This window comes from Zootermopsis nevadensis, unplaced genomic scaffold (genome assembly GCF_977971745.1).
Source record: "Zootermopsis nevadensis isolate Lab colony 2312 unplaced genomic scaffold, Znev_1.0 Znev_ptg000030l, whole genome shotgun sequence".
Taxonomy (NCBI): Eukaryota; Metazoa; Arthropoda; class Insecta; order Blattodea; family Termopsidae; genus Zootermopsis; species Zootermopsis nevadensis.
In genome coordinates this window covers 22,866,683-22,877,155 of record NW_028259162.1, presented here as the reverse complement: position 1 = coordinate 22,877,155, position 10,473 = coordinate 22,866,683, and the positions used below count along the sequence as shown (strand labels likewise).

The window sequence follows — 10,473 nt, the reverse complement described above, 5'->3', positions numbered from 1 at the left end:
TGTTGACTGCGTTTAAGCACTTCAAGCTGTTGAATTTTCGGACCTAACGAAGGCTCATCGTCCTCAGTCGCCGGTCCGGTCGACTTCGCGATCAGCGGATTTTGGGGTCAGGGCGATGCGGCGTTAATGAGAAGGCCAGCTTCACGCTCTTCCAGCTTTATCCCCGGGATGAAGACGTGGGTGGTGAGTGGAGCCGAACCTCGGACTTGCGTCATCTCTTGTCGCTGTCCGGTATAGCAGCTCGGTAGTAGTTTGAGCCCCGAGACGAATTTACGCATCTGAGAAACAAATGAGAACCAGAGTTTACGAGTTTTCTGGGAAACGCGCGCACTGTATTAAGCTGTGAACACAACAAGGAATGCGACCGGTGGGCAGAAAACAAAATTAATTACAGCTCTGGTCGGGACTTGTCGTTGTGGGGCCCCGCTGGGGACTGTCCCCCGTCGCGCGCATTCCGACATGGGCCCCCCGCAAAGTGATCAGCCGTGGTCTATTTCATCCGGACAGAATTTGAGATTGCAGGCTTCGTCCCTCCTGCATCTTTTTTCGAGACTTGCTCGATAACCAAGCGCCTGCCCGCCTGATGTTCGAACTTTCTCGACTCCCGTTCAGCTGAAACGACGGAATAAGTTTTGCTGTCCCGTGCGTCCAAATCTTCATGATATCGACTTATTTCTCTCAGTTGCATTTTAATATTGTTCCGGTGCCAGCGCCCAGGTGTCCAAAGTGTTCCCTCGTAGCAAAATGTTGTTTGTTTGTTTGTTTGTTACTTGCAACCTACGTCTTCCGCGCGTCCCACCCTTCCCCGTTTGATCGGACGATGTATCGACAAAGACGCAGCCCCTCATTATGTAATTTTCTCCATCCCCCTACCGCCGTCTACCCCCAGAGATGAGTGCATACGGTACGTAGAGCGGGTTGCGTCCTTGTTTCCCACGCCGTTGGTAGAACTGCCTGAAACAGTGTCATGAAATGAAGACAATTCTTTTCGTTTCAATAAACGGGATCATTATGAACGGCGGGGAGAGTCCGTGTGAAGGCTCCGGGCTTGAGCAGGGCGCCTCAGAATGTGAGCTAACTGTGTACCGCGCTGTAAAACGAATTGCAACAGAACTGTTTTCTTTTGTTATTGCAACGTGCGATTTACCAGCACAGACTTCTCACTTCTTCGTAAACAATTTTTATTGGCTGATTGGTTAGATGATAAAGAAGTTCCCGACCTCTTACGAAATTCTAGATTTCATTACCGTGTCCAAGAGACAGACGCTGGACCCTATCCTGAGGCAGATCTATCCAGTCACATTTTAATAACATCCATCATAATATTATGCCCATGTCCCTGAAGTATCTCAGCTATTCTTTATCCGACTAGAATTCCGTAGGCCAATACATATCTCAGCTGTCCCATGCGTGCTACATACCCATTCATCTCATTCTTTGATCACTCTAATAATGTTTCGAAAGGAGGGAAAATTCTAAATTTTCTTATTACATGATTCGTCTTTCTACACTTCTGCCCATCTCTTGGGGATGAGGAACCAAGTTGCAGACCCACACAAAATAACGAGTGGGCCTCGTTCACTGTTAGCTTCGAGTCACTTGATGTATTTTCATGAAACTCGGGACAGACGTCGCGCTATTGGACACCGCCAAGTTCCGAACCAACATGGCGCCCGGTAGGGGTGTCACCCATGACTCACACATCCGTGAACAATGTGCGTTTGTTGTTCTGTGTTTTGGCTCAGGAACGCTAGGTGGGTCTGCCGAGGCGCACACATGGAGATGACATCTTAATTGGAGGCCGCGCTTTCTCGTGGATTCTTCAAGGTCTGTGTCAATAAGTGAGATGCGGGCAACAGCGGCCTTTGTTACACTCCGACGATTCGCCTCTTCACAAAATGTTCCCGTGCGACGTGTTTCAGCAGACCATAATTCCTCGCCCATGACGATTTCCATTAAAAAAAATATTTGTTCACAAGTGATATTTCTGGTCCTCACGGCGGTGAGTCCGAAGATGGCTCTCTTCTGGTTGCTGTGGTGTGTGGTCTGGTGGAAATTTGCCGCCGTTTCAGAGACATCTGCCTCCCCCGTCAATAGGGCGATGATGGAAAACATATTCTAAAGTAAAGTTGAATGACAGCGATGGTAGTGTCTCGTAGTTTCAGACGAATCCTAACACGAAACGCTCGAGACGGGTGTTTCATATGCAGCCTCAGACTTTTCTGTAGGTTTGTTTTGCAAGGCTTAACTACGTTCATGTGCAGGCCAACACAGAGTTCCGTAAGATTGCTTCCCTCGGAAGTGAATTGAAGTCTACGCATTGCAGCAAATCCATTTTTCTCCAGCATCTGATGAATGCAGAATATCTTATCATTTGCTGGTCGATTACGTCGGAGCCCACACCAATTCTCCCCAGTAATTACCTGTACGAATGGCGTTAACCTTGACACAAGAATACTGGATAAGGTTTTTGCGCAGTCGTTGACACTGACATGCTACTCAGTAATTACTACAGTACATTTTATCACGTTTCTTGGAAGTATGTACAGAAATGAATTCCTTTCTTTCAGATACCCCTCTATTTTTTCCTGAAAGTTCTAGTAGCGTTGCGTCTTACGCTGTCCATACTATGTCTTCAGCAATCATCGAAATTTAACACGCTTCATTCTGTCCATGATAATCAGTCGCTAAACCATGTCTTATGCTGATTCATTCTCGTGATGACTTAGACTGTTCTTGGCTGAAATTTTAACTTAACATCTAATGCTGTCAAAGTCCTTTTGATGTCATCAATAATTATCCATCTCTACGAAAGCTTCAAAACTTTTTCGGATTTTAATCTCATGCATCGTTTGGATTCATGAGATCAAATCCATGAGTATCAATGACGATATTACAAGTGCCTACCAAAATGAAAAATATACGAACACTTGAACAATTTGACATTTATACCACTAGTTTGACAGGCATTGGAATCAATTAAACCTGTTTGGAAGTCACGAGCCCCATCTACGACGTTGTAATGAAAACACACAAAGGCTATTTAGTCCATGTTAGTGCGTCTGTTTGAGCGACACGCAGTTTCAGGACAGCTCGCGGCCAGTTTACATCAAGACAGACCGTCTTTGCGTAAGTAACTAAATTTTCACACACCCTCCGTTGTTAAAATAGTTACGACATTGCTCTCGTACTTACCTGCTTCCAAATTACGGCACTGGTATTTCAGAACAAGGTCGCGAAAGGCAAGCGAAACATTTGTGGTGCCTCTACAACCTCTTAAATGTGCGTGTAGCTCACGCGGTTAGTTCATATCGTACAAAAAACTCACGTCGTATTATTCGTGTTCGAGATAAGAACACCCATGAACTTTCATACTTTTTATATTTCGGGTGCAATTGCCATCCGCTGCATTTATTTAGCTGTTGCACACAGAAGACGTGACGACATTACCTTGTCCGGGAATCAGAGTACATTGAGCTCTTGATGAGAGGTTGAATATTTCACTGTTTTAATTTCGTATCTTAATTGTTATATGTAGCACTTAAAATGCGATTGAATTGGCAGCTAATATTCTATTTTTATCTTCATTTCAATTTAACCTTTTAATGCACCAGTGGTCAAAGCTGACTGAGAGATGTTTTGGTAAAATAAGATGCTTCCGGAAAATAAAAGTCCTTGCGACTCTGTATGTCAAACTTCTAGACTGTTCCTTCAAATGCCAAAGTTTTGCAAACTCCGAATAGCGGTCAGTACCACAGTCAGACCCTCTGAGTGGTCAAATGCAGCGCAAACCTGGGTCATTATTCCCACCTGAGGCCAGATCGGACTGCAAGTGCGCTTGATTGTCGTCAACTGTCCCATCATCATTCTGAACGTGCGTGCGTCTGTTAGTTTTCTATTATGATTTGCAATGCGGGAACATCAAACTTTCCACAAGTAGATTCTTTGTCAAGGCTCATTAACCCCAGTGTCAGAACTAGTTTCGAGTAAAATCTTATTGCCATTTGTTGGTTTCAAGACGTCTTCCTTCTTCATGTTTGCATCAAAATCTCTTAATATTTTCGCGTTTTAGGTCTGCTTAGGAAATTGATCCTCACTAATAATAAAGAATTGAATGGAATTCAGTCATTCGGTCAGCACTCAGATACCTATTAGGATAATTAGCGATTATGTCACAATTTCAAGGTCAATCCTTCCGCTAGACTTTCTCTGCTGTCACTGATATTTGCGAGGGCACTGACGTTTTTTAAAAAGGCTTTCATTTTGCTTACAGATATTTCAGCCCCATAACAAAGCTTGTACTAACGATTTGCATTGCACATTTTACCAATTGCTTTCTATTTTTATCGACTATTATATCTTTACATTTTACCTCATATATTATATATTATTTTATTTGCTCTCTGAAGTATGTGGCTGTAATTTGCCTTGATTGGATGCTGTCAAGCACATGATTTCTTGAAATGAACTGTTATTCGTTTATGAACATTCACAGCAACATCGCTTCGTCTACATCGGCTGCAGTCTTTACTTTTATTGCAATTTTGCAGGTTAAGACAACGTTTGGGCACCGCGTGTATGTTGCAGGTCATTTTATATACGAAAACTAATTGATTCGGTAAAGGAAAGGAAAGCCATCTTGGACACGCCTTTATTTTTGTTTATATTAGGGAGATGGTCATAATTTTGTTCATCGCATGTAAGTTGAGCGTCGAGGCGTGTAAGTGATGAAGCGCGGAGTCTGCCGTTCCCATGACAAGACGCGAAAAATCCATCCATCTTCAGGACCGCTTTTTCTGTCCTCCGAGAATTTCTGGGTTCTCTAGAGGCAACAAAAGTGAAACATGAAATGCAAAGAGGTCTTTAGTGACGAAGCCAAAGACACAGGGAGACCTTCCTACTTCTGTATATCAGCAGCTGAAGGTAATAAAACGTCTCGTGTCGATGAAGAAGTAGAGGACTGTGTTAAGACCCGTCACCATCTTGTGATTCAAGTTACATTCCACAGAGTTGCCAAGAGCCACGCCTAATTGAGCAAAGTGAGCTTAATGATCTTCTACGCGGCTCAAATCTGCAGGAGCACCGAGCACAACTTCTGAGATCAAGGCTGCGCAATGTGGTTGAATGAACGAGGATCTAGCAAGGTAGATCGGACGATGGTATGCGGTAACCCCTTTGTGTGTACGTAGACAGAAATGAACTGGCGTTTGGACGGAGAAGCGAATATTGACATCCATTTCTTCGTTCAAAATAAGTTAAATGCGTCTTTGCTACACGACGGAAACTAGATGCCTTTTGGCTTGTGGCGACTTTACCTGCAAGGGCGTGCCCCACAGACGCCTCTGAACGCAGGCAAACGGCGGTCTCAGTTCCGTTGCGACTTCGGCAACGTCTCGCGGTTCCTCGGAATGCCGGTGGACGCAGCGAGCCTGCTGTTTCCTGTCTTTATGGGATGGCCGGGAAACAGAACATCGTCACCAACAGCGCGTTGTTGTTGTTAAGGACTGGCCAGTAAGAGGAGAACTCGGTTCAGTGTTAAGCGTACGACATTAGTGCGTCCTCAGCTCGTCCTTTCCCTTCTTTTGCATGTAAAATTTACTCAATAAAAATGTAATGAACATCCTGAATATAAAAGAATTTGATGGTCTTAGCTCCGTAAAGTCAAAATCTTAAAAAAACCGAGTGACTCATAACTCAAAGAATGTGGTGTCTGTGTTCTAGCGTAAATTATAAAACTTTGGGATCATAGATGTTTCGAATGGAAAACTTTTAAATCCGTGGCTTTTGGGAAAAGGAAGATGATTTCCGTAAATATAGACTTTGGAATGCCTGTTGTCCCGCAGACTCCACTTTCAACAGATGCAAATCTGGACCCCTTTCCTGAAAAACCGGGCAGCGTTACTGATGAACGAGGTGAAAATTTCCACCGGGACAAAAGCACAATGGAGCGTCGCTGTCATTGTGGAATGTGAGATCCTGGCACGATGTGTGTTGCTGCAGTCGGTTTTTGTAAGGGAAAGATTGGACCGTTCGTAAGAGACAAACAAAACTCACACGTGCTTTGAATTCTGAGCCAGGAGAGAGCGTTCTGACACTTCCGTATCCTTGTTTCGTTTGTTTGCGTGTTTTTTTGTTACCAATCACAATGTGAGAATATGATATTATATTAGCGAACAAACGCTTATTCTCCTTTGAAAAACGTAATTATTTCAAATTTTGTAGCAAGTCGTACGTACGCTCACGTGCAAGTAAGAAGGAACGGGGAGTAACAAAAAACTGTGCTCCGTCTTGGCTTTCATTTTTATGGTGAATGAACTTGATGAAGCCGAAACAACTTTTTTCGCGCTTCTTAGAAAAAGAACGTGAAAATTTTGAACTATACACACATTTCCGAGGTATTTATTAACTGTTCATTTTAAACCGAAAGGTACTTTACTATTCAGTTTTCGTTCATTGGGGGGCTGTTAAATGCCTGCATCTAAAACTGTTCTCTTTTTGTAATTCAGTTAGAAGTAAAGCCATATTAACAAAATAATTCTAATAATAAACCAAAATGTATTTAAGAAACTGTTGCAGTATATACTTCAGAGGCAAGGTTTGTCTCGGGTACATGGAAGTACGTACCCTATAAAGTGGTGAATAGATGGAATAATAATAATAATAATAATAATAGGTCTTCATGTCATAAAACCGACAACAGAAGCCTTGTTTCAGTGTGTACAATGAGTTCCTTAATTTCAGCGTAACCAAGAAGTTTTTGCATACGGCCGAGCTAGTAAAACCTGCAAATATTCAAGGCACGTTTGCTTTCACGTAGCAATATTCGGTTTTCTGTTGCTTAACACACGCAATTTTGTAAATATCAGTAAATTACATCATAACGGAACTTTGTACTTCTGAATTTAGAATGACGCAGAAAACATACAATGAACCCAATACAGAAATATGTTCTGATGTAGGCCTATTATCTCTGAAAACGAAGTAGTAACCAGGCCTGGAATTAAAGGAGTGTTGCAATTTAATCTTTTGACAGAACGTGACGTGCCATTGGAGGTCGTCCCTGCTTACTGATAGAAATTGTTATGCCATAAACGGAACCCTTGTTTCAGATTATCGACAATTTAGGACGTGAGAAATTAATTTCGTGTCTTCACTACTTCTAGCGAGTCTTGTCGTCTTGCCACACGACGCATGCATTTTGTAGTTCGACAGAGTTGTTTTAGGATCAGATAAACTTTGTCGATTGGCTTCATTATTTTCCTCCTCAGTTACATCAAGGCAGCGCCAGAATAGAAGTGGCGTTGTTCAGATCCGTTTTCGTAGGCAGTGTAACGACCTGATGTGACTAGACCATGCGATGGTCTCCGAATGCCGACACACTTTGAAAACCTTGCAGGCCGATGAGTGGTCGACAAACGGACAACTTACGTGGACAGGAGTTTCTTTATTAGCGAAAATAAACGAGGCCCTAAGGAGTGAGCACGTGTACCACTGTTGCTCGCAAGGCGAAACAAAGCGTCAGGCGGGACTGAAGAGGGGTCAGGGGTCATAACCCCTCTCTCTAATGGCGGCTCCATGCCACTCACGTCATCGCTCAGCTGTTTACCGGCCATTTTGTAAGGAACTGGTGCACTGCATCGGGACGAACGTCTTTCGGACTCATAAGAGTCGCCTCCTTCCTGATCTCCTCGACGATCGTCGCGGCAGAGTGGTTAGGATTCCTGGTTCCTGTTCCGGAGGATCCGGATTCAGAAAAATTTATTTTGGCCAAGGCAGTTCTGATAAATTAATTATATTTCATCGAAGATCGTGTGGACAATTACCAATTACACTCGCGGCATTACAAACCCTTATCTTAACCAAAAATGATGTACTCAGAGTCTGCTTATTAACTGAGCTTCCTGCAAAATCTAGACTTTTCCATCTTCACAACTACAACAATTAATCTTGCGCCTGTGGTGAGTTGGGCGACGGATGTGCTGTTCGTGATGGTTTGTCTCTGTGGCCCCTCAGTTATTTTGCGCTCATAGGCCAGTTATTGATGTTAATGCAATTAGAATATGCCCTCGTCATTAATGCTTGTTTCATAATGAGGCACGTATCGGTATTCAAAATTTTGTTACATGAGCACATTTCTAAAATGAAAACAAATTTATCCTTACTTGAAACTCCCTCGTGTATTCTTCCAGTTCTGATAACGTGACATTTTAAATTCCTTATTAATTGTTGTGTTTCGTGCGGAGGCATTGTTGTTCGTCGGTCTCCCGCCGACTGGGAACGGCCGGTAGGTAAATCACTCTCGGCGGATTGTCGCGTTCCTGCCGTGCGACATCGGAATGTTCCGATCGGTCCCTCGAGGAGGAACCAGCTTCATTCACAACAGCAACTTCGTGTGCGCGTGTGTTCTGCGTTCAGAAACATCGCGGCCGATCGAATATGGCATTTCGAGTTTATAAATCACGGCAGTAGGGTCCACTCATTCTGCGTAAATCAGGATGACCACTTGGTGCAGCATTTTGAATGACTTCAGGGTGGTACAGTATTTTACATTTTGCGAATCTTTACGTGTTCAGACAAAGAGTTTAATTAAAATTGTACTCGTGATTGGTTCTGAACGCAACGTCATACTTCGTCACCGTCTTAAGTGTGTTTCAAGAAAATTCTCTTTTCAGAAGACCGAAAGGAACGTGTGGTTGCGTCCTCTATACAACGATCTTGAACTTATGTCTGCAGAGGTGGATTGACCTGTTACCTGGAGGGGCTGAGGAAATCCTTGAAGACGAGAAGAGTTGTTGGCTCGCTGGGAGACCGGGAGATGTCGTGTCTGGCCCCCCGCCGAGAGACTTCAACGCGAGAACAGGCGACAAAATGTCATCATTAAAATACTCTGTGGGAACAATGAGCGGTCCGTTCGCGGTCAAAGAAACAATGGCTGCTTTCTCGAGGAAATTACCTCGGCACTGAACGAGGCTGAGATGGGTCGGTCTTACAGCACGACTACGGAGCAGGAACAGAAGCTGCGTCTGGAAGCGGGACGAACATTAGCAATAAGAAGGCTCGCGAGAAGGCGATATTAGAAAACAGCGGCGGGAGAAGATCTAATGACAATTTGTGGCGAATTTGCTGGATCTTTGGTAACACCGTGTCGAGGATTGTGATGAAGGCAAGCGTAATCCTGAAAGATGGAAGCCAAACGACAAGAACAGCGACTCACTTAAGCGCGTCGAGCAGTTAGCACTCCTTTATTTTCTCGGGTTCAAATCTCGGCCCAGAGACCGGCTATCCCGATTGAGTTTATTCGTGGTTTTCCTCAGTCTCTCTATGAAAATGCCGGAAAGTGCCTTAAATTACGCCGCAACCCCTTCCTTTCCAATTCGTTATTTAATATAATCGTTAAATAAACTATTAACAAAGAATTAAGTGTAGCGGAATGTTCAGCGCCACGATTTGCAAAGCACGGGGTCCTGAGCCAGTTCTAGCCACTCCCATTCTCACAATCTGTTTCAGTAACTTTTATTTTAATATTATCCTTATGACGCGTCCAGCAGTTGAATTCGAATCCAACTGCTGCGAACTTTACCTAACCACAGCCGCAGAAATTACTCCACTGTACGCTTCGGTAGTTCATCTCCTCCAAACTACGTGCAGTGGTTCTTCCCTTCGTCACAACGTCGAAACCGGCGCCGAGGTAACTCAGCCTTTGTAGCGAGAAGGTGTGATTGTGACGTCAGAACCATTTTTGTGACGTCGAAAAAGAACCACCTTCAGGAGACGCGTCCTGTCCGTCGCTGGCCTTAAGTCAGATCTTGTTGAGAGCGCACTGGATGGACAGGCGGAGAGAAGTGCGTGCTTACTCGCCCTCGGCCGGTTTTATGACACGCCGCACGCAATGCGTTACGTACTGATGTCCGAAAAGCAGAGGAGAGAACTTTATGACGAATGCTACAGAAACGGATGGATAGAACTGGCATAAGACCTTGTCCAGTGGTGGGCCGCGGCGTTAGCATTCTGAGTCCCGCTACCAGAATTTATTCGTTAGCTGAAGACCTAGTTCTTATTCGTTCAATGGTTTACCCCCGAGAACTGCCGAAACGTTTCGACCTCTTGTAGCGATTGAATTAGGAGATGTTAACGGGGATTCATTGCACAATTTACCTATAATCCAGCAGTTTTCGCTTCACTGACGTCGATTCAGAGCAGCTCCGTGGGCTTGCCGTCTTGACTCCATGAATCAGTGGTTCTCATTCAGTCTTCTGCATCTAGCGGATAAATTACCGAGGTCTAGAAATCTTGTGTTCGGCCCAGGGGCTCAAAGTGCGGGGGGCCGAGCGCATTGTAACTTGATACGCCGTTGAGTTGCCGCGCTGATGTTATCGTGAGTCACTGTCAGCCCACACTCGCAGCAGTTGGCGACACTGCTGCCTTGTTTCCACCGGGCAGACGGGTTAGGCTTGTGCTGTCATCCGCACCGAC

At 44.4% G+C, this 10,473-nt stretch overlaps 1 protein-coding gene across 1 annotated transcript in view; it reads left to right on the top strand.

Moving 5' to 3' along the window:
- Positions 1-3,063: 3,063 nt before the first annotated feature.
- The window catches only part of cutlet (chromosome transmission fidelity protein 18 homolog), a 157,997-nt gene continuing 150,587 nt past the window's right edge, over positions 3,064-10,473 (top strand). Inside the window, exon 1 of the mRNA XM_022084548.2 lies at positions 3,064-3,129. The gene's annotated coding sequence lies outside the window, so the exon portion shown is untranslated. The remainder of the gene's footprint in view (positions 3,130-10,473) is intronic.